Raw genomic sequence first — 23518 nt, 5'->3', positions numbered from 1 at the left:
AACTTCTACACTTGTAGACTGGGCTGGAATGATTTCCTGGTGGACAGAAGGATCATTTTAAGGGAGGTGACGCCAATCAAAGCTACCTTTTCCTGGGCCGTCAGACCCGTGCCTTGGTAGCCACATTGTTGCACCCCAAGTCTCAAGAAAATGGGTTGAAGGGGGATGCTTCATTTAGTGTAAAGAAAATATATTCATGGTGATGAATATTATGATCACCACTGCCACTGCCTACTGACCTTTCATGGCTGAGCAGGGATTTGAAGCCAGCCATCTTGAGACCTCCTTCAATACTCTGTCCATCACATTGTACTGCCTCCTAGGCAATATCCCAACAATGCCCAAATATTTGACATGCAGTCACATAAGAGAATCAGTCCCAAACTAACAAGTTCGACTTACAAGAAGATGTGAATTAAGTATCAGAACATGCTGATGATCAGAATGTCCCCACTGTTTCAAGGAACAGATGTCTTGAAATGTGCTAGATTTTCCTTCATTAGAGAATTTTAGCAGAGACTGAATGGGCACTTATCACAGATGCTGTACTAGTGAATTTAATGCATTGGCTGGGAGTGCGACTAAACTGGCATTATGACTGCATTATTTTTTCTATAAAATACAATATAAATATACATTGTAATTCGGAAACCTAGAGTTCTGAATGGACTCTACTGAAAAAATATGGGATTGATGAGAGGAGTTATGTAATCTCCATCTGTGCTGACCCATCACTGAAAGCCTTTCCATGGTGACAGAGTTAAACACTGATAAATACAGATAACTTCTTACATTTTAATTTCAATGTTTATCTAAATTTTTTTTAAAAAAGACCTCAGGTTTATAAATGTGGTATATTGTGCTTCTTGTATCCATGCTTCAAATTGCTAGGAAATGATCCAATATTGCTGCACAGTATTGTGCCCACATTGCCATCAGGTAAAAGGATGCCAGACTTTGCATAGCAAAAGGGCAGCCAGAATGTTGACAATGCCAATGGTAGCAGTCAAGATGGTCTACAGGACACCTTCTTGTGATCACTAACATTCACACTTGTTGAAAAATACCCATGACAATTGCTTTGTGTTTGAGCAAGAGATTTCAACTGATGAAAAAAGGAATCAGCTTCTGAGATTTTCCCTTGCTTGGTGTCTCCTTTTGGATGGCAGGATTTTTGAAGAATTGCATTTCCTGGCTTTTTAAAACAGACGTTTCAATATACTGTAGATATACTACATACAAATTTCAACAGCAACTTCCCTCATGTAGAATTACCCAGTGCTAGAGGATCCCAGAAGATGAGCACATGATATGTATTGGAAAAGACAGAAGCGAGAACAGCTTGGATGTGTCTGTACTCCTTCTGTGCTGAAATATCTGGAAGAACTGTTTTGGACTTAATGAAATTGTGAAGCAAAGGTGTGAGCAGGTACAACATGTATAATGAAGGAATATACACATCCTTTATCCTCTTGAGTAAACTAATGTTGCCATGGACTCTCTACAGAATGCAGACTATTAAGCTATATTCCAATTTCCTTTCCTTAGGGCAGGCAAGCTGAGGAAGAAAAGCTATATTGGACCAAAACTTCTACAGACATGTTGTGTGCATGTTTACCAAAAAAAATGTCCCCTTGCCTTTTAAAATACAGTAGGACCATCTTATGCACAGGATCAGTATCCACTGATGCACTTATTTCATTACTGAAATATGAAAAAAAAAATCAGATTTCATTACTGAAAATATGAAAAATATTAAAAGAAAAAATTCCAGAAATAAACTATTTCCACGTGTATTACCAGAACTGGCCATTAGAGGGAGCCAGAGCTTGTGCTATAAATACTCATTAGTGATGAATACATAGCATGGTCTCTCATGCCATCTAGTGGCCAGTTCTGGTAATGCACATGGAAAGAATTTTTGTTTTTTGTTTTGTTTTTCCTTTTACCGTTACAGTAGGACCCCCATATCTGCTGGGGATATAGTGTACACTACAATGCACAGTTTTCAGTATCCATGCAGGCTCGGAACTAATCCCCAGCAGATATGGAGGTCCTACTGCAATTTTTTCAAAAGAGAGAGAGAGAGAGAGAGAGAGAACTGGGGCTTAGCAAAGATGGTGACTGGAAACCAAGGTCAAAATCATCCATACAATTAATAATAATAAAAAAAGAAACAAAGACAGGGAGAAATTTAACTCAGGTGAAATGTTCCTACTGATCAGTACTGAATTTTACATTGCCCCAGACCGGGGTCTCATTTCTTCTTGGAAGACTTGTGTCAGGATTCTGGCCCCAGAAATCCTGAGAGAAGATGTAATGAAAGCACTCAGAGTGGGACAAACACATGAAACTCTTTTGTGCTTTTGTAATGCAGAAATACACTCGATATCATCAAGTGTGTCCTTTAGGACAAAGATATACCAAAATTCAGGTATAAGAAGAAATGCCTACAAACAGTGATCCTGTTTCATCAGTGTCAGTGGACTGAAAAGAAAATATATTTAGGAAAATAAAAATGAAATTTAAGAAAGGCATAACTCAACATGGCAGACTGGCCCAATGCTTCCATGAATAAGTTCCTGGAGAAATCTATCAAAAATCTTTGTCATTAGGACTTGCGATTTAAACAGAAGCTCTGCCTTCGCAGTCCATCCTGGATCCCTCCCCCCCCTTCACAGATGCATACTTCAACATGATGTGATGATGATGGTAGCTTTAGAGAAAGACCTCCATCTCTGTAGTACCTCAGTTCTTCATCTGCAAAATGGAGCTATACAGCTACGTCTCCCAGGAGGATGAGAAGGACAAGAAATCTAAAATACATAACTACACTATGAATGATACTTAGCAGAAATTTGTGTGTCTCTTCAGTGTGGGCCCTCAGGGGGGAACTGAAAGGGAGCGGATTTGGGTAAGATACGATAAGCTACGATCAGCACAATTTAGAACAAAAGCTTTAAAAAGCAAACTAACAAACCAAAAGAAATAGGGGGCCAGAAAAACTCTTTAAAAGATTTTAAACAACCCACTGAATGAAAATGTATATTAAATAACCTATAGAGTAAAATAAAAAAGTATATTAAAAAGCTGGTAAAGACAGCCAAAAACAGATTAGCAGAGCATTACATTTTATAGTTGAGTACAAATGTTCCACCGCTTTCTCTGAGCTCCTAATCAGCATTTTTCATTATTTCCCTTCCCTTGGATTTGGCTCGCATGCCTCGGTGCTCGTAGCAGCACCTCCAGTAACATTAAAAACTCGAAGAGTTGTGCCAGGGCCTTCTATTTGATCCAAAGAGGAGCACATGCGTGCTCCGAGCTACAAGGTCATAATAATAATTCTCCCTTCAGGGGCAAACAGGCTTATGAGTGATCCCCCACCATCCCCTCCTGCTGCCTTGGCTCATTTTGATCTCTGTTGTTATTAAGCTCACTTTATGCCCCGACTGAAGTTAGCAGCTTGTTTACTTATAGAGGATGGATTTGTGTGTGTGTGTGTGTGTGTGTGTGTTAGGGGGAAAAAACAGAGGAAGAGTGAGTGAAAGGAAAACCCAGCACAAACACAACAGATCTTTCTAGCAAGCCAATATTGCATTGGGTTGGAGACATGCGAATTATATCTGATTAGAAACAGTCCCGCCTGAATTGGTTTGTTCTAGAGGACAAAAATTGGATGCTCCCCCAATCAATCTGATTTAAAATTAGACCCATTCCGGGCAATGAACCCCATGAAGTACATTATGTTCCCACTGGTATCTTGGGAAGAGGCTTATTCTCTACTGCGGAGAGCTACACATTCAGTGACTCGTGTGTTCATTATTTGGTCCCTCCATTTATCATGTCTCCAGCCAACCAGCAGGATTAGGAAGCTCTTGCCTCACGTTTTGGACCACTGATCTCAGTTGAGCAGGACTGAGCTAATCAATCCTAATACATCCTTTTAAGGCTAGGGGTGTGACAGTTACTTGCTCAAGCCCTCATTCTCATCATTGTTTCAGACCGTAACTATTCAACGAGACACCTTGAGGTTGCTTTCAGAAGTCCACCGAGATTCCATGCCTCAAGCCAAGAGTGGGACCAGGATCCTTCCTTCCTTCCCCCTTAAGGTAACTGCTCAAAACATCTTTTTCCCCCTTGAAAAGCAAAGGACACACATACCCAGCAAATAAAAACCTGATTTTTGTAAGAAAAGGAAAACAGCATTTATTTAGCCACTATTCTGATAGGCCATTTCTGATTGTTCATATGTTTATTGTCCATGAAACAACGAAGTAGTACTCCTTGGTTTATACATGTTGCACTGTTTATGCAGATTGATATGATTTGGCTCCAAACCATGGGCAATTTGCACAAAACTTGGCAACCTTGCTGGTGAATGTAGATGTTAAGGATGAGAGTTTTGTGTTCACATCAGTTGGGCAGGGACCACACAGAAAAGACATTTACTTTCATTTTCATGCCCATTAACTGGTTCCCAAAAGACAGCCTCCTAAACACAAATGTTAACAAAAGAGAGGGGCACAAATATTTTGATTCTTTTGACATTTCTTTCTTTTGTTTATCCTTTCTTTCACTCCTCATCTATCAAATAGCCTAGGAAATTTTCCATCTAATAGTGTTGTGAGGGCTGCTGTCACCAGCCAGTCAGAACATCTGGTAAGAGGGGAATGGGAATTCTGAAGCTGTAAAAGAGCCTGGATTTGTTGGAATCCAGTGGCAGAGTTAGTACTGTGTTCCCTTTTTTGCCCATGTGACCCTTATGGTGTGTAAGGTGTTGACACACTTTATCTTATGTTGCCTGTCTGCTTCTGCCTGCCTACACTCTACCAGTGAACCTTTCTTCCCCCTCCATCCTCCTTGGGATTATTTTTTTATTCCCTGCTCCGATTTCATTCTTGTCCCTTTCTTTTTTAAGATCTGTTTTGCTGCCTACCTGCCTACTGCTGCACTAGACACAAAGAACAGAAGGCAAGTGGCAGGTGTGAAGAATTCACCCCCATATTTTACTCATTTTGGTTTGGGGAAGGTTTGCACACATTTTTTGCTTTTGTTAACTTGTTTGCTTTTCTTGGTTTTTGGGAGAAGGCACTGTGCATATGTTTTATTTTGTGATTTTTTTTTCTGTGCATGAGTGTAGGGGGGTGCTATTCCTCTTTGACTGATTTCCTTTTTTAAACAAAAATCCTCTTCTTTGGTTAATTTAATGCACTGTTGCCTGCTTCAGGAGTAGATTGATTCTCTGTTGTCTTGCCTTTGCTTTTCGGGGGTAGTTTTTACAGGTTCATGTTTTTCTTTTTTAACCTAATGGCATGTAGAACATGAATGAAACAAGAGAACCTGAAAGAACTGGTCCCCTCCATGTTATTATCATTATATAATATACTGCTCCTATTAGGAGCACAACAAGGTGGTTCATATTGAAACACACATAAAATAAAATAATATAATATAAATCATATAATGATCTAATCACATGAAGATAGAAGGCACCAGAGCAATGATGAAACTCAGCAAAAGATAATTCCTGAAAATAAAAGTAAAAATAAAAGTAACTGAATGGAGATGTAAGATCGCCTCAACTCAACTAGGGCTGGCGTGGATAGCCTCTCCGAAGACCCATATCTTCAATTGCCTCTTGAATGTCAACAGAGACTGGGGCAGTGCCTTAAACCCAAATCATAAGAGCCAAGCGGTCTTTGAATTGAAATATAAAAGTAAGTTCACTGTTGTGGATTTTTCAGGTTGTTTGGCCATATTCTAGAGGTTTTTCTTCCTAATGTTTCGCCAGTCTCTGTGGCCGGCACCTTCAGAGGATAGGAGCTAGAATTCTGTCTTCTGAAGATGCCGGCCACAGGGACTGGTGAAATGTTAAGAAGAACAACCTTCACAACATGTCCAAACAGCCCAAAAAAACCCACAACAACCATTGGATCCCATCCATGAAAGCCTTCGAGAACACATAAAAGTAAGTTCTTTATTTAAATAGCACGAAAGTTAAAAGGCACGTTCTTAAGCTAGAAGTTACATGTATTATTAGTGTCAACTTTTCTCTCTGATGCAAAGTAAATATATTATACAACTCATTGGAAAACTCAAACACCTGTCCTTAGATACAATCTAACTCCTCGTCCCTGTCCTCTTGAGTGCTGCTTCTTATTATCCTTCTGACTCCTCCAGATTGGCTCTCTTTTCTAACTTCTTCCAGCCAATCTCTTTCTTCTTGTTCTTGCTAAATAGAATGGGTGAAGGTTCTAAGTGGTGAGAAAGAGAAAAGTGAGGACGATAATTATTATTGTTTTCCACCAAGTCATTTCTGACATATAGAAAACTTTGCTGGAGTATATGGTATATGGTAGAGATGGGGACGAATATAAAAACGGATCGGTTTTTCTGACGAATATAGCCAATTCCTTAAATATTCATCAATTCATATTTGTGGGTTCCAGAGACTCCCACAAATATGAAGGGATGAATAAGACCCATTTTTATTCATCCTTCATATTAAAAAACAAAGTTCTGCCTACCAGCCGCCAATCAAATAATCAACGGCAGAAAAGCAGCCACCACCCCACACAGACACCCAATACCACAGCCTACCCCACCCTCTTCCTTTCCCTACCCTAGCCCCCACCCACCCCATCCACCCCTACCTTAGATCCCACACCATGCCACTCCCACCGACACCCCCTTACCTTAATCACTGCTGCCGAGGTCTCCTGGCCTCCCAGCCATGCATGTAAAAAGGGAGACTGGCTGCCCTTTGCAAAGATGGCAGCTGCAGCTTCCCTAGCCTAAATTAAGCTGCAGCTACCATCTTTGCAAAGGGCAGCCAGTCTCCATTTTTACATGTGTGGCTGCGAGGCCAGAAGACCTTGGCAGCAGCAATTAAAGTAAGAGGGTGTCGGTGGGAGTGGCATGGTGTGGGATGTAAGGTAGGGGTGGCTGGCTTTGTTGGGGTGCGATGGCTGCCTATTGGCTTCTGATCAGTTGATCGGCAGTGGTAGGCAGAATGGGCTGCTGTGCCATATGGCAAACTCTTCTGGGGGAACCCAATTTGTGGGTGAATAACTCAGATGTCCGATATCCAATCTTCACCAAAGTTTGCAGGCATGTTGGGGAAAGACAAAAGAAGCTCCGTTGTGCTGCTGGATTCTATAAGTACCTGGAGGAGATTTCTTGGGGTTGTCCTCTTTGTGAATATATAATTCAGGAATCCATTATCCAATGTTCACCAATCTTTCAGGAATTGCAGGAATGCATCTGAGGAAGGGTCCCTGCAAATCTGGTATCTCTAGCCATTGGCTGTACTGTGCTTGCTTCTGTGCCTCCGAATTGAAAAGGCCAGGATGGTATGTCAATCATTAACATGATGGTGGTGGTGATGAATAGCAGGAACAGCAGCAGGAGCAAAATAGAGAAGTTCCTTTTAGAACGACAATGACCAGAATCCTCTGCCCGCTATGCCAGGGAGGTTTTTTGAAGTAGTAACCAAAAGAAGGACTTTTCCAAGTAGCAGTAGTAACAGCAGGAGTAATATCAGACAAAATCTAGCTAAAGCCATTGAGACACCATTAGGTCTCTTTAAACACTGAGAAATAGCTAAGATTGTTGTTGTATATTAATCTGGACCACCCATTAATTTATGCCATTGATGCTCTTTCCGTGTTGGTACGTATTCCAAACCAATTATCTCACAGGGAGAAGGTGTGATTTTTATTTTATTTTATTTTATTTTTGCCTGTGGTTTTAGGCATTTGCCAAAATGGGGCATTTCACCAGCGGCGGCAGCCGCACCCCCATTGCAAACAGAATCTTGCCGGCTTTCACATTTGCACAGCCAGACATTTGTCAAGCGCCATCAGGAAAATAAAGATAAGGCCGTTAGAAGGAAATGTGCGGCTCCTCTTAAAATTTTTAGCGAGCCAAAGATTGGCAAGAAATATGTATTTAATCACAGGGTAAATAAGAGATCACCGTTTGCCAGGGATTTTATGCACATGTTTCCTTCCTTCCCTCTCTCCCTCTTTCTCCGAATTAAAAATAAATAAAGGGAAAGAGAGATGAAACCTTTTAAATCTCTTGGCAGAAAAATCTCCACCTTTCCTCCCAGCCCTCCTTGTCTTTATGGGGCCCACTGTTCATTCCTATTGCCTCTTTATCGCTGTTTTGTTAAAAGTTCATACCACAATGACCTGTAAAAGAAATTTACAGCTCTGGGGATTTCAGCAAATTCTAAATAAGCATCCCCTGAATGGGAAGCATTAATTTAATGAATTAAAGTGTTAATGAATTTTAAAAATTCTCTCTTGCAAGAGAGGACAGTGACATTTAAGCTCGCCCAGATAGGCCTTCGTTGTCTGTAATTAAGCAATCAGGCCTGTCTGATGGGTGCCTTTATACCTTGACCATGAAAAACCCACTGTTCAAGGATTAGCCTGTGCAGACAGACCAGATATTTATCCAATAATTCATAGAAGGTAAGGCTTAGCTTTCCCGATACTGGACCTTAAAGTGAAGAAGTGAGGCAGCCTGTAAAGATGTTAATGGTAAAACATGGAAGAAATTGCTGTTATGAAGGCAAAGGCTCACTACAGAATTGTTGCTGAGATGCCCTGCTAACCCTATTCAGCTAAGAGTATACAGGGAACCCAGGAGGAAAGAATGTGTTTCGCACCTACCCCTTTGTCTTGACTTTGAGGAGTGTGAGAAAGACCACCCATACCTCTCTGTGTGAATCAGAACCCTTATTTTTGAGGACAAGGAGAGTATGGCTCAATAAGAAGCTGATGACATATACCAAGATCCAGATCTATAGAGCCTGTGTCCTGAGCACATTCCTGGACTGCAGTGAGTCCTGGACCCTTAGTGCACAGCAGGAGAGGAAACTGAACACGTTCCATATGTGTTCTCTCCGACGCATTTTTGGCATCACCTGGCAGGACAAAGTTCCAAATAGAGTAGCCCTAGAATGTTAGGGATGTGGTGGCGCTGTGGGCTAAACCACAGAAGCCTGTGCTGCAGAGTCAGAAGACCAAGCAGTCATAAGATCGAATCCACGTGATGGAGTGAGTGCCCATCACTTGTCCCAGCTCCCGCCAACCTAGCGGTTCGAAAGCATGCAAATGCAAGTAGATAAATAGGGACCACCTTGGTGGGAAGGTAACAGTGTTCCGTGTCTAAGTTACACTGGCCATGTGACCACGGAAGATTGTCTTCGGACAAAAATGCTGGCTCTATGGCTTGGAAACGGGGATGAGCACCGCCCCCTAGAGTCGAACACGACTGGACAAAAATTGTCAAGGGGAACCTTTACCTTTTACTAGAACGAGCTGGAATTTTTTAGCATGTATACATTACTGAAACAGCGACATCTACATTGGCTCGGGAATGTCATGAGAATGGCTGATGGTGGGATTCCAAAAGATCTCCTGTATGGAGAATTAGTGCAGGGAAATCGCCCCAGAGGGAGACCACAGCTGCATTACAAGGACATCTGTAAGCGGGATCTGAAGGCCTTAGGAATGGACCTCAACCAATGGGAAATCTTGACATCTGAGCATTGAGCCTGGAGGCAGGCGTTGCATCATGGCCTCTCCCAATTTGAAGAGACCCTTGTCCAGCAGGCTGAGGCAAAGAGGCAGCCACAAAACCAGCAAAATCAGGGAGCTGGACAGGGGACAGATTGGATTTGTCTTCAGTGTGGAAGGGATTGTCACTCTTGAATTGACCCCCTCAGCCACACTAGACACTGTTCTAAGACCTCTCCATTCAGAGTATGTTTCTTCATTGGAAGGACAGATCCTGAAGCTGAGACTCCAATCTCATGAGAAGAGAAGACTCCCTGGAAAAGACTCTGATGTTGGGAAAGTGTGAAGTCAAGATGAGAAGGGGACAACAAAGGATGAGATGGTTGGACAGTGTCACCGAAGCCATCAACATGAATTTGGTACCAAAGTCTGGGAGGCAGTGGAAGACAGGAGGGCTTGGCGTGCCCTGGTCCATGGGGTCATGAAGAGTCGGACAACAACAACAACCTCATGGAAAATAGAGTAAGCTTGTTTTCTGTTGCTATGGATGATAGAACCTAACCAGTGCATTCAAATTACAAGAAAATGGGATTTTGACTAGACATTAAGAAGAACATCCTGCCGGTAGTAGCACTTAGATGGTCAAACAGGCTGTTTTGGAAGACAGTGGGCTGCCCTTCATCAGACATTGTTAAGTAGCATTTCAGTAGCTATTTGTCAGAGGTGTGTGGATATGGATTTCATCCATTATTGGGGTTGGACTATATGATCTTTAATGTCACCACCAACTCTACCATTGTATGATTGCTTTATATAGCTCTGTTTCCCCTGTTTTGTTTTATATGACATTCTCCTGTTGTTCTGCACTTCACCTCCTGCCTGTGGGCTCACTGAGTGCTCCCCAGCAGAAGACTTCCCCTCATTCTTGTCAAAGTGTCACAGAATGATTATTACTCTTTTCAAGAGGGAGAGCCATGGAAGAAGGGGTATAATTCCCCAGGCCCGAGAACTGAGGAATTTATGCTCTACTCCCCGCCCCCCCAAGTTGGAGTTTTTCATGCACAATTGTATTTCCAGGCCTTTCCCCTTTGATGATATGATTAAGATAATTCCTTTATGAAGCCAGAGTCTTGACAAAGTACTCAGGAAACCTGTTTCATTTTCTTTCCTTCCTGGATGCCGGCTGGAGATAAAAAAAAAATAGGGGGATGGGAAAGAAAAGCAAAGCAGAAGATCTGAGCAGCACGGAAAAGAAGTTGTTATTGTTTTCTGCTTTAGATGGCTTGCTAGAAGAACACTCTCTATTGCTATGCACAATGAGATAGATGGCGGTATACCAGCGATGAGGAAATAGTTAATTTTACAAAGAGGAAGTACATAGGCATCCTATGAGGTGACGTTGCATGGACAGTGCATACATATTCTAGCACGGGTGATATTAATATAAGTGGTTCTGATTTTAAAGCAGGACTGGGGCCAAGGATGTGTGAGGAAATTGAGTGTGGCTTTATTAAACTTAAAATTCCTATTATTACATAGTGGATAAAATGATTCAGGCAGGAACCTGCAGAACAGATCGGGCTTCAATTCTCCATCAGTAGACCACCTATTGGTGAGTTTACCTCAACTGGCACTTACTGCCTCAATACATTCATTCAGATACCCTTATAATGAAAAGAATAAAATGTTTCTGTTTACTTACAGTTCTTCATAGATGGAAAATAAATATAATATTGTGTAAAATCATTAACTTGTTACACATTGAGCTGAACTGGTTAACCAGCTTCATGACTAATTAATTGGCTGGTTACATAGGTGACAGAACACATCACTCTAACTTCACTTCTGACAGACTACATAACTAATACTGACTGAGCCATGACTGGAAAAAGGTGTGAAAAAGAATCTGAGGTATTTGTTTGTTTGGTTTTTATAGCGCCCATTTAGACGAATCTACTCTGAGTGGTTTACAGTGAAAAAAGGCAATAAGGTTAAAATCATGAATAAAAAGACTAAAACAAGCCAAAAACAGAGGAAAATTAAATAGTGGCAGGAGGGAAGGCATGCGTGAAGAGCCAGGTATTCAATCTACTCTTAAAAACTCCCAGCAAAGGAGCCAGGCGGATCTCAGAAGGGACGATGTTCCAAAGGTGAGGGGCCACCGCTGAGAAGGCCCGGTTAGTAATCTGGCCACCGTGTTCTGGACATTCTCGTAGTCCAATCTTGAGACTACGAGAATGTGGACAAGTGTGGTGAGGACCCCCACATCAAGATAGGAACACAGCTGGGCAATCCGCTGAAGATGGAAATAGGTAGTACGGACCACTGATGCTACCTGGGTCTCCATGGTAAGCGCCAGGTCAAGATGGACCGCCTGACTGTGAACAAAATTCTTTGTGGTGAGAGTAACCCCCCCCCCCAAAAGAGAGGGAGTTATCCAAACCACTGATATGGGGGCCACCCACCATCAGGACCTCCATCTTGTCTGGGTTCAGCCTCAGACTATTCACCAGCATCCATTGCCGTGCAGCCCCCAGGCAGCACTCAAGGGATGTAACGGCATCCACTGCTGATGGGGGAAAAGGACATATAGAGCTGAGTACTGATGACACAAAGCACCACACCTCCGGATAACCCCACCCAGCAGCCTCAAACAGCATTGGAGACATGATCGAGCCCTGCAGAACTCCACAATTGAGGAGCCACGAGGCCGATACACTCTCTCCGAGCTGAACTCTCTGGGAACAGTCCTCCAAGAAGGACAAGAGCCAGGCCACCAATCCCGAACTTGGAAAATCGTCCCAGGAGGATACCATTGTCGACAGTATCAAAGGCAGCTGAGATATCAAGGAGGACCAACAAGGACATTTGGCCCCTGTCAACCTCCCTCAGTAGGTCATCCAGCAGGGCAACCAATGCTGTTTCCATACCGTGGCATGGCCTGAAGCCCAACTGAAACAGATCCAGGGCATTGGTTTCATCCAAAAGGGCCTGAAGCTGGTCGGCCACCACCCTCTCAACTACCTTGCTAAGAAAATAAACATTGCCGACAGGCCTATAATTGCCAATGCCGTTCGCCGCCAAGCTCGATTTCTTTCTAATAGGCCTAATGCATGTCTCCTTGAGGGCAAGGGGAACCTTGCCCTCCTGGAGAGACCCATTGATTATTGCAGTGGCCCATACAGTTGTCACAGGCCTGATGGTTGCTTTAATTAGCCAGACCGGGCAAGGGTCAAGGGAGGAGGTGGTGGCATGACAACGATCAAGCACTTTGTCCACCTCTGCTGACGTCACCGACTGAAACTGAGTAATTCTCAATGGACAAGGTGGTGCGCTGGATGTCTCGGCTCAAACTACTGTTTTCAATTAGGGGGTTAGGTCCCAGTGGATAGGAAACAATTTACTGTTACTGAATTGATTGACATTCATCTCCAATCTGAAAGGTCCCCCACCCTCAGCTTTTTTTTTTAAAGGCATCATATGCAGGTTGCCATGTATTCAACATATTTGAAGTTATAAATGAAACTCTAAGTAAAGAAAAAGGTTTCTCGTAGTTATCGGTGGGATGTTGATTTTAGTTTACAGTATTTGTTCTTCTTCCTGTCCACTAGGGATCCTAAAGAGATTTACCATAGAAGAAAGTTAGCTAAAATCAGATTAAATATTATTTTAAAGAAAGACTATAAACTTCCTTTCGAAGTTGCATAACACACTTTATAAGTATTCTTGAAGGTTTTCACGGCCGGGATCTGATGGCTGCTGTGGGTTTTTCAGGCTCTTTGGCCATGTTCTGAACACGGCCAAAGAGCCTGAAAAACCCCACAGCAAACACCTTATAATGGGGAGAATTATTTTGTCCGTGGCCCCCTTCAAATATGCCAGGGGACCCTAAGGAGCCATATGACCCCTGTTGAGAATAGCTGGCCCAGACAGCTACAAAGGAAAAGCCTGCTTGAAGAGAAGAGCCTTCATCTGCATGCTGAAGGACAGAAAAGATGGTGTCAGTCTTGATCGTGACAACCTTTGATGTCAATTTGGTCTACAACCAGCTTAAAGTAATGAATAGAGATGAGCATGAACCATGGTTTGGCAATCTGGCCTGGTTCGGTGCATCCCTGGAACAGGCATTCCACGGGGGCCATGCACTTCTCTCCTCCACTTCTTCTGTGTAGTTGCCCACTCACTGGCATCCAGATGTTTCCCTCTTCTGCCTCCTCTGTGCGATTGCCCGCTCACCAGCAATGCCGTGGGCTTCCCTGCTGAGTGAGCAGACGCTGGAGGAAGAGGCAGGGAAGTGCACGGCGCCCGCAGAACACTGAACTACGTTTCGTCCCCATCTCTAGTCATGAGACTGAGGTCAGAAATAGACCTGGAAAGATCAAACTGTCCCAAACTGGGTCAGTCTCAAACTGAGACTGACCAGGGTCAAGCTGTAAGTTACACAAAGCCCAGGGAGCCTGGGACTCACCCTTTGGGGTAGAGAGAGGTAGACGTTCAGGCCCCCTTGCTCTTGGTAATGCAGAATCTGCCCTGCAGGGTGAACCCTTTTTGGATTAATAATAATCATGTGCCATCAAGTCAATACTGACTTACAGCAACCCTTTTCAGGGTTTTCCAGATAGAGAGTACTCAGAGGTGTATTACCATTTCCTTCCTCTGGGGGTGCCCTTGGACTGTGCAGCTCGCCCAAGGCTACCCAGGCTGGTTTTTCTCCCAAGGAATGGAAGTTCCAACCTCTGGCTCCGAAGCCAGTTACCTAAACAACTGAGCTGCCCAGCCAGCTGTCTACAGGATAGGGAAGGATATTTAGTAAAGTCATGGCCCTTTCGGCCCACCTCTTGTGTCTTGCCTCTTTATTTCCTCCTGTTGGAGGGTGCAGCATAGTTTAGAAGATGACAGATGAGAAAAAAGCTTGTTTATGGAGCTAGTTCCACTCATGGTGCGTGATTTGGCCTCTAGAGATCTTGTCACTGCATTAGAAAAACCGTCCACAAGGTCATTAACATTTTGAATGGCTAATAATGCACAGTCAAGAGCCAATATGGAAATGAAATGCTCACTCAGTCCTGCCCTTGGATTCTGCCTGCCTATCTGCTTCCCTAACTCCACCATGTGATAACAATGTGGGCAAGGAAGAACCAGGCCCGGCAATAATAGGCAATAACCTCCACACATCTTGAAGATTAGCCATAGTATTCGGGCCCCTCTTGAATAAGACTCCGTTTGTGTTGCAGCATTTTGAATATCTGGCAACATTCCTTGTGCCATGCAGTAAAAATACAGGGATCCACAAAGGACTATAGCTTCAAGTTCCTTAGACGATCCACCCCTTTCTCATTAACTGGCACTTACAGTCTCAGTAACTCACCCTGAGACCTTCAAAGTAGAAAGAATAAAATGTTTCATAACTTACAGCAAAAAACAAAGTGCTTCCAACAGACTAAAGAGAGGGGGAAAAGAACACACAGTGGGACTCTGAATTCAGAGGCAGAAGGGAATGATTGATTACTGCTGGATAGTTTGGCCATCATCCCTGCCTGGAAAGGTCCCTCTCAGCCACACCTGCTATAGACACTAGGCAAAGTTGACTTGAAACAGTCAACTGAATCCAATTTTGACCAGTCTGATTTAATCTGATTCAGAGTGAGTCCAAAACAAACCATATCAGTCCAAATCAGGTCCAGAGCAGATCTGGATCAGCCCATATTAGGACAAATAAAACATGGAAGGAAGCACACACTGTGTCTTTAGAAAGTCCAGTGTTGACAAAACAATGGAATTGTATACAGTGGGGCCCCGCTTAACGATTACCTCATTAAACAACAAATCTGCTTTACGATGGTTTTTTTGCGATCGCTATTGCGATCACAAAATGATGTTCCTATGGGCTTTTTTTGTTTGACGACGAGAGGTTCCCTGCTTCAGGAACCGATTGTTCACTTAAAAAACAGCTGATCAGTGAGTCACAAAATGGCCACCCACTGTGCAAAATGGCTCCCCACTGTTTTCAGCACTGATTGCTTGCTTTACAGGCACCGGAAAATGGCTGCCCTATGCAGGATATTCGCTGGACGATGAGGTATTTCACCCATTAGAACGTATTAACCTGTTTCTAATGCATTCTAATGGGTTTTTTAATTTCGCTTGATGACGATTTCGCTTAACAGTGATTTGAATGGAACAGATTATTGTCATCAAGCAAGGGACCACTGTAATAGGGATAATCATAGGGTCCCTTCCAACCATGCAGTTTTAAGATGATGATAATAATAATGGTGATGATTGACAGGTCTGCGTTGAAGCTGTTGGCAAGAATGTCACACGGACTTTCCAATCAAATGGCTTCCATGACTGAATGATGTCACCTAAGTTATATATTTTTATCCCTTCTTTCTTTTCTTCAGCCCTTAAGAGCAGATCATGGAAAAAGTGGGTAAGTGTTTCATAGTTGTGTGGATTATCTTGATTCGTCTGAGCCTCTTGTCATTTCGCTTTGAACCTTTTGTCTTGTTAACTGGAATAGCTTTGCCTAATTAATCCTCTTTTTTACTCTTCTTGTTAATTATTGTATTCAAGCAGTGATCTGCTTATTGTTTGTGTGCATCTTCCCGAATTAGGCAATGAGAAAACCTCTACTACCAACCATCCCTCCAGCTTCCAAACTGGGAAAGAATCTCTTTCTGATCACGAGTCTCTGAAATATATTTGTTGAGATCCTGCAATAGGGTTTTGGGGGTGGTTTGCCTGCTTGTTTACTGTCTCATTCCTTCATCCTATCATCACTTAGGTTTCAGTCCATCACCACCCACCCCAACAGTCCTGGCTGAGTCGATTCCCATCCTGCTTACTCTCTTTGTTTGTTTGTTTGTTCGTGCATTCGTTCACTCGTTTGTTTGTTCATTCGTTCATTTAATATATTACCCCATTAGTGCAGGAGCACTATTCTGGGCAGTTTAATATCCAAACAGATATTAAATAAAGAATAAGGAGTAAGATTAACACTAGAGATGGGGGTATTCATATTTGTATATGAATATCCCTGGAGAGGTGGAAATAGCTGTCCACTGACAATTTCGCTGCTGCCACCAGCTCTTCAGCGGCTTCCTATCGCGCTGTTCTCCACAATGGACTAGCCATTCTCCGACCTACCAGAGACGTTTGTCATCCCGCCTCCTGCCAGGACTGGATAATTGATTGTGGACAATGGTGTGATGGGAAGGCACCGTGGAGCCGGCGGCAGTGGGGAAATCATGAGTGGACAGTCCAGCCCCATGGGGCAGGACCCTCATTTTTTTACACCTGTGCGGGGATATTCATATACAAATACAAATTCCCCCATCTCTAATTAAAACACATAGCAGCCTAAAAACCAGTGGCGCCATCAACAATTGTCCAGTGATATCAAAACAAGAGGTCAGAAACCTGTCAACCCATCTGTCGGCCACGGTCAATGTGAAAGGCCTCCCTGAAAAGAAAGGCTTTGAGTTGCCTCCTAAATGAGAACAGGGAGGAAGCCAGGTGTAGCTCCCCTGGGACTTAGGGCCATACTGTAAGGTTGGAATTATTGCACAGAAGGCCCTGCCTCTTGTAGAAGACTTCCTCACCTGGGAATTTCTGGTGGGTCAGGGGGGTGATGTCGCAGAGAGGCACTCTGACAAATGACGTGGTCCTAAACAGTGGAGGGCTTTATATGTGAGTGTCAAAACCTTGAACCTGATCAGGGACACAACAGTTAATGAAGATGAGTCAGAACTGGGGTGATGGGATCCAATGTACTCTTTATATTTGCTGCTTATTTGACTGAGTCCCTATTTTATTCTCAGAACTATTTTAGGGGTTATTCCATTAGACAGTGACACTTCTTTCATCCTATTACATCTTCCCCATATATCAGCCTTAGTTTCTGAGATTATGAAACCATGGATTTTGGGACCCATCAGCGTGCTTTCTGGTGTTCTTCACCACTGTTAAAGCTCTTCTTTGCGAGGAACTGGAGCTTTTCATGGTCTATACACTGTATTTTTCAGAATTGGGACTCAACATGGCTTAAGAACAGGAGAAAATTAAAATTCACAAAAATTATAAACAAAAATAAAATTCAATACAGCTGTATGACTCAAATGCAATTAAAATTGGAACATTGGCAAAGGCACATGATTAAATACATAAATATTAATTTGCCTTGGGGGGTGGTGGAAGGAAAGAAAGGAAAGAAAACCTGATCTTATGATTGAAACTCTTTAACCGCCAAAGAGGTGCCTGAATTAAAAAGGTCCGTCTGCCACCAGAAGAACACCAGGGAGCAGGAAGAAGTTCTGGAACGTGGGATCAGCCACTGAGAAGACCATCTCTCGAGCCTCCACCAAACAGGTCTCAATGGTTGGAGGAGATGATTTTTCAGACAGTCTGAACCCAAATCATATAAACCAAATATGCTAGATATGCACTGCACCATAGTGCTTGAATCTCTCTCTGGGCAGTTTACAATGCAGGCTACATATTGTGATCCCAGTCCCCCTGAGCCGGGTCCTCAGTTTGATGACCTCAGAAGTGTGGAAGGTTAATGCCAACCTCAAGCTGTCTGTCTGAGCCCTTTGGAATCAAACTCATGTCATGAGGAGAGCCTTCACTGCAGTATTGCAGTTTAAACACTGTATCATGGGCTCCTTATAGAGTTTTACAGGTCATGGCTAGCATTTTAAATTGTGCTTTGAAACAGACTGGTAGCCAGTAAAGCTGTTTTAGGAAGGCTGTTACATGTTCTCTATAGTTGACCCCTGAGAACAGTCTTGCTGCACTGCTCTGGATCAAGCAAAGTGTCTGAAAAAAGCACAGAACACTTTACAGGAATCCGGTTGGGATACATCTAAAGCATTTATCACCATGGCTGAATCAGGCATCTTCAGGCATGGGCACAGCTGGCACACTTGCTCTAATTGTGCAGATGCCCTCCTAGGTGCCACTGAGACCTGAGCATCTAGCCTCAGGGATGAGTCCAGGAGTAGATTCAAGCCATGGACCTACATTTTCAGTGGGAAGTATACCAGGGACGCTGGCAAGTCTTTGTGTCAGTATCCCAAGTCTGAGTCTTTGGTCTGTTGTTCTTGTTTAGTTGTTAAGTCGTTTCCGACACTTCATGATCCCATGGGACCAGAGCACGCCAGGCCCTCCTGTCTTCCACTGCCTCCCGGAGTTGGGTCATATTCATGCTGGTCGCTTCGATGACACTGTCCAACCATCTCGTCCTCTGTCGTCCCCTTCTCCTCTTGCCTTCACACTTTTCCAACAACTTTTCCAGGGGTTTTCCAGGGAGTCTTCTCTTCTCATGAGATGGCCACAGTATTGGACCCTCAGCTTCAGGGTCTTTCCTTCCAGTGAGCACTCAGGGTTGATTTCCTTCAGAATGGACAGGTTTGTTCTCCTTGCAGTCCAGGGGATTCTCAAGAGCCTCCTCCAGCACCACAATTCAAAGGCATCAATTCTTCAGTGGTCAGCTTTCTTTATGGTCCCGCTCTCACTTCCATACACTGCTATTGGGAAAACCATAGCTTTGACTAAAGTCTGAATCTTTGGTACCAAGACTCAAGCCAAGTCCCTATTAAATCCAAACTTTTTCCACCGGAAAAAGGAGAAAGGTGAGTAGATTCCAAGTCCTGATTAAAAAACCCCGTCATTGAAAAACAACCCCAAGGTGAATCTAAGTAGAGTTCCCCTTGTGTCTTAAGTCCAACTTAACAGCAACTCAAATCCCCATCGCTAGAGCATTTTCTCACCCAGTGCAAGTTGAATCCTATACAGTGGTGGCTCACTTAAATACGGTAATCCGTTCTAGGAAAATTGCCGTTAAGCGAAAACATCGTAAAGCGAAATTAAAAACCCCATTGAAACGCATTGAAACCCATTCAGTGTGTTCCAATGGGGTAAAAACTCACAGTCCAGTGAAGATCCTCCATACGGTGGCCATTTTCGCTGCCTGTATAGTTAGGGATCTGTCCCTAAGCACAGCGGGGAGCCATTTTAATCACCCAGCGGCCATTTTGAAAACCTGACGATCAGCTGTTTTTGATCGTCATAAAGTGAAAATCAGTTCCTGAAGAAGGGAACCGATCATCACTAAGCGAAATTCCCCCATTTAGACCATTGTTTTGTGATCGCAATTGCAATCGCAAAAAATCGTTGTAAAGTGGATTCGTCGTAATGCGGGGCAATCGTTAAGCAAGGCACCACTGTATCCTAATCTGCTTTTTGACTGACCTGGACACCCCCCATGGTGCCATCTGCTAATTGACTGATCAATTGATGCTGAGAAATGGCTCACTCCATTGGACACACTTCCAAACAGGATCAGGGGAAAGATTTGCCTCCTCCTTACTGACACCAACCGCTCTAATTTCTGTGCAGCCTTTTGGTTTCTCTGTCATATATGAAAAGGAGCCACTTCCCCCCCGTCTCCCCCTTTCCATTGAGTTTGTCAATGATGTTCCATATATGCAAGGGGGTAAAAAGCCCTCCATGGCAAACGGGAAGATGACAGGCAGATAAACAGACTAGGAGACATGTGAGATGTGAATAAGATAATCTTTTCCACACTTACCGCCCTATGTAGGGAGATGTATGTCTCCTGCATACTCCGCGGAGCCCTTATCTATGGACCCTGCTTGTGAAATATGACTAGTTTTCATGTCTGTAACTTTTATTGTTCCTTTTTTATATAGCGTTGACAAACTCTGAAATAGTGCTCCGGTGACATTTCTTGGCACACTCCTCCCAAAACAAAAATTAGCCTCATGCGTTTTAAAGAAGACTCATATTCATCTATCATTGTTTTTCAAATGTCACATTGATTTTATCCCTTTTGCAATAAATGGTTACATCCAAAAAAACAAAAAAAGAAGAGAGAGAGAGAAAGAAAAAGACAGAGAAATAATAGCCTAACAGCTTCAAAATCAGCTGCCACTCTCTTCTAGAACAAAAAATAAATAAATATAAGGGCAATTTTCTTGAAGGACAGGGAAAGAGGGAGGCAGCAGAAGCGAAGTGAAAAATAAACCTTTATCTCCTTCCTGGCAACATTAACAACAGAATTCAGAGTTATCAGAAATTATAACTTTCGGGCTCTTTTTCTTTCTCCCAATAGCAAATGTGATATAAAATGAATTATAATGGAAGTAAAGTCATTTAACATCCTGTAACATACAACTGAATAGTTTTGTGTACTGTCAAAACAGACACTGAGAATTCTGCTGGTAGAGACCCAAGGGTCTAAATCCAGTCCTAATCCGTATGCCAGTAGGGTTTATAGAAGCGTGAATTTATCATTCAACAGTTGATTCAATGGGTTTAATCTTACTGGGAGAAGCAGTTGGGGTTAGGCTGAGGAGTTCCGTAGCCTTCTGGGGTAAGGTGTATCTGGTGACACCAGTAGATGTTAGAAGTGAGTTGATACTTCCCCATTTCTCAATAGACATGCATTAGAGTTCTTTTTTAGTCTATGGGGAGAATTCAAGGTCATCTGACAAATCTGAAGTGGGAAAGCAGAAGTGTGAGGCTGCCTATGGAAAGTGTCAGGAAACTTCAGTGGGTCCAAAATGCAGCAGCCAGATTACTGACTGGGGGCTGGTTACGAGGGTCACACAAACCCTCTATTACATCAGATCCATTGGCAACTGATCCGCTTCCAGGCATGAATCAAAGTCCTGTTTTTAACCTATAAAGCCATAAATGGCTTGGGGTGCTAAGATCCCTGGGAGAGGCCTTCCTCTCAGTCCCATCAACTTCACTGGTGCATTTGGTGGGGACCCAGAAGAGGGCCTTCTCTGTGGCTGCTCCCAGACTTTGGAACTCCCTCCCACTGGAGGCCAGCCTGGCCCCGTCTTTGCTCTCCTTCCGCAAGCAGGCCAAGACCTTTCTCTTCAGGCAAACTTTCTCTCAGTGACTGGCTGCCTGTGTGGGATTTTTAAACAGATTATTGTGCTGCTTTGAATGTTTTTTTTTTTAGTATTGCTTTTGTTTACCATTTCAATCCTTTTTAGTATTTGTATACTTATTGTTTCTAGCTTTAAATATTGTCTTTGATTGATGTGAGTCACCTTTGTGCAGTATATTCATTGTTTTTAGCTTTAAATGACTTTCAATGCTGTACACCCCCTTGGGTCTTTTTTAAGGGGAAAGGTGGGGTAACAATATTTTAAAGAAATAAATATATTTCCTGCCCCATCTATTATTTTCCTGGTTAAAAAAATAGATCTGAAATAAAGATGGGGACTGGAGTATTGTCTGTTGATGCTAGAGAGACATCAGTGGCTCTTCTCTGTGACCTTCTCTTTTCCCCTCACCTTGGTCTACCCTTCTTCCTCTTCCTCTCACCCTTCTAACTATGGCTCTCACTCTACCTCTGGCATAAGAGTTCATGTGGAAAAGATAAAGTCATGAGGAAGAGACCTACAAAAATACTAAGGGAGCTTTGCAGACCTGATGTTATTGGAAGTACCCTTTCCTTGAGACCATTTCCCCTTATTTTAAGTCCATCTTCGAGTAATTTCTAAGCTCCCTTTCTGCTGGAGCTGTCAAGGCCCTTCCCCAATTTTCTCCGCCCTGCTACACTGTGATTCCTTTCCTAATCTGTCACAGAGCAGCTCTTATCCGAGTGTCACCCAACCACACACTACACATGATTGAGAGTCCAGACGGCAGCCAACGTACTGCTCCCAACGATGTGGGGGAAATATTAACTTGATAGATAACAGTTTTATTTTGGACTGTCTTAATCACCCTGCACCTGGTTGGCGCTTGATATGAACAGATAAGTAGCGTCAAGAGACAGATATAACTTGATGGGTGCCATTTTTTTTCATTTGTTTGTTTATAATATTTAGCTCGTGCTCTCCTGTCTTATCCTACTTGTTCCGCTTCCTGCTAATCTACTGTCAGAGATGGAAACAAAGACTTTGAATGTACAGAGCAAACACATCTGGGTTCATTTAACAACACCCCAGCAATATTGTTACTACTGTTACTCGGATGAAGACAAACAATACTAAAACTGGTCAACTATTTCCTAAGGCGAAGCCAGAGCATGACCTTAAGGCTGTGTCCTTTCCATGAGGGGATAGGTAAATTACATTTACGAAATACATATATCCTTGTAAAGATGCCTAATTACTCTATGATTATATGGCTATTGCTGCACAGTGTCAACAAAACCATTCTTCTGGGTCCAATCAGTTCTGACATAACAGGGAATGATGATTAGGAAAAGAAGTTACCTGAGCTAAGAAACTCATGGGAAGCTTTTTCAACATTGGACATTTAGACATTAGGCATCCTTCAGTCTCGGAAGACTATGCTAACGTGCTCTATATGGAGGACTTGGAAGAGTATCTAGGGTGGCTGAGAAGGCCAATCCGAGAGTGACCATCCCTTCCACCCTGAAGACAAATCCAATCTGTTCCCTGTCCAGCTCCCTGGTTTTGCTGCTTTTGTGACTTCCTTTACCTCGGCCTGCTGGACAAGGGTCTCTTCAAATTGGGAGAGGCCGTAATGTACCGCCTGCCTCCAGGCTGAACGCTCCGATGTCAGGGTTTCCCATCTGTCGAGGTCCATTCCTAAGGCCTTCAGATCCTGCTTGCAGATGTCCTTGTATCGCAGCTGTGGTCTCCCTCTGGGGTGGTTCAACATATCCAAATGGTAATTAGTTCACACAATGGCAACCAAAGGGTGACAAGACTTTTGGCAGGCAAAGGTATCTAATGAGAACTTTCCATGTCTGTGAACAAAATTTAAGGAATGGATAGCACTATCCTGTGTGTATTTCTGGAGATATAATTCCCACAGCACACATTTCTTGATGATGCCACAAAACTCCTTGTTCCTACATGTGCTCTTCGGTTCAGCGGACCTTAGTGTAAGACTAAACTATGCACTGTACATTGCACATCAGTAGAAGATGGGATTTGTTAGTGTCCCAGGGGCACAATTCAGACAGACAC

The sequence above is a fragment of the Pogona vitticeps genome, chromosome 2 (genome assembly GCF_051106095.1).
Source record: "Pogona vitticeps strain Pit_001003342236 chromosome 2, PviZW2.1, whole genome shotgun sequence".
In the NCBI taxonomy this organism is placed as follows: Eukaryota; Metazoa; Chordata; class Lepidosauria; order Squamata; family Agamidae; genus Pogona; species Pogona vitticeps.
Note: the sequence above shows the minus strand (reverse complement) of the source record.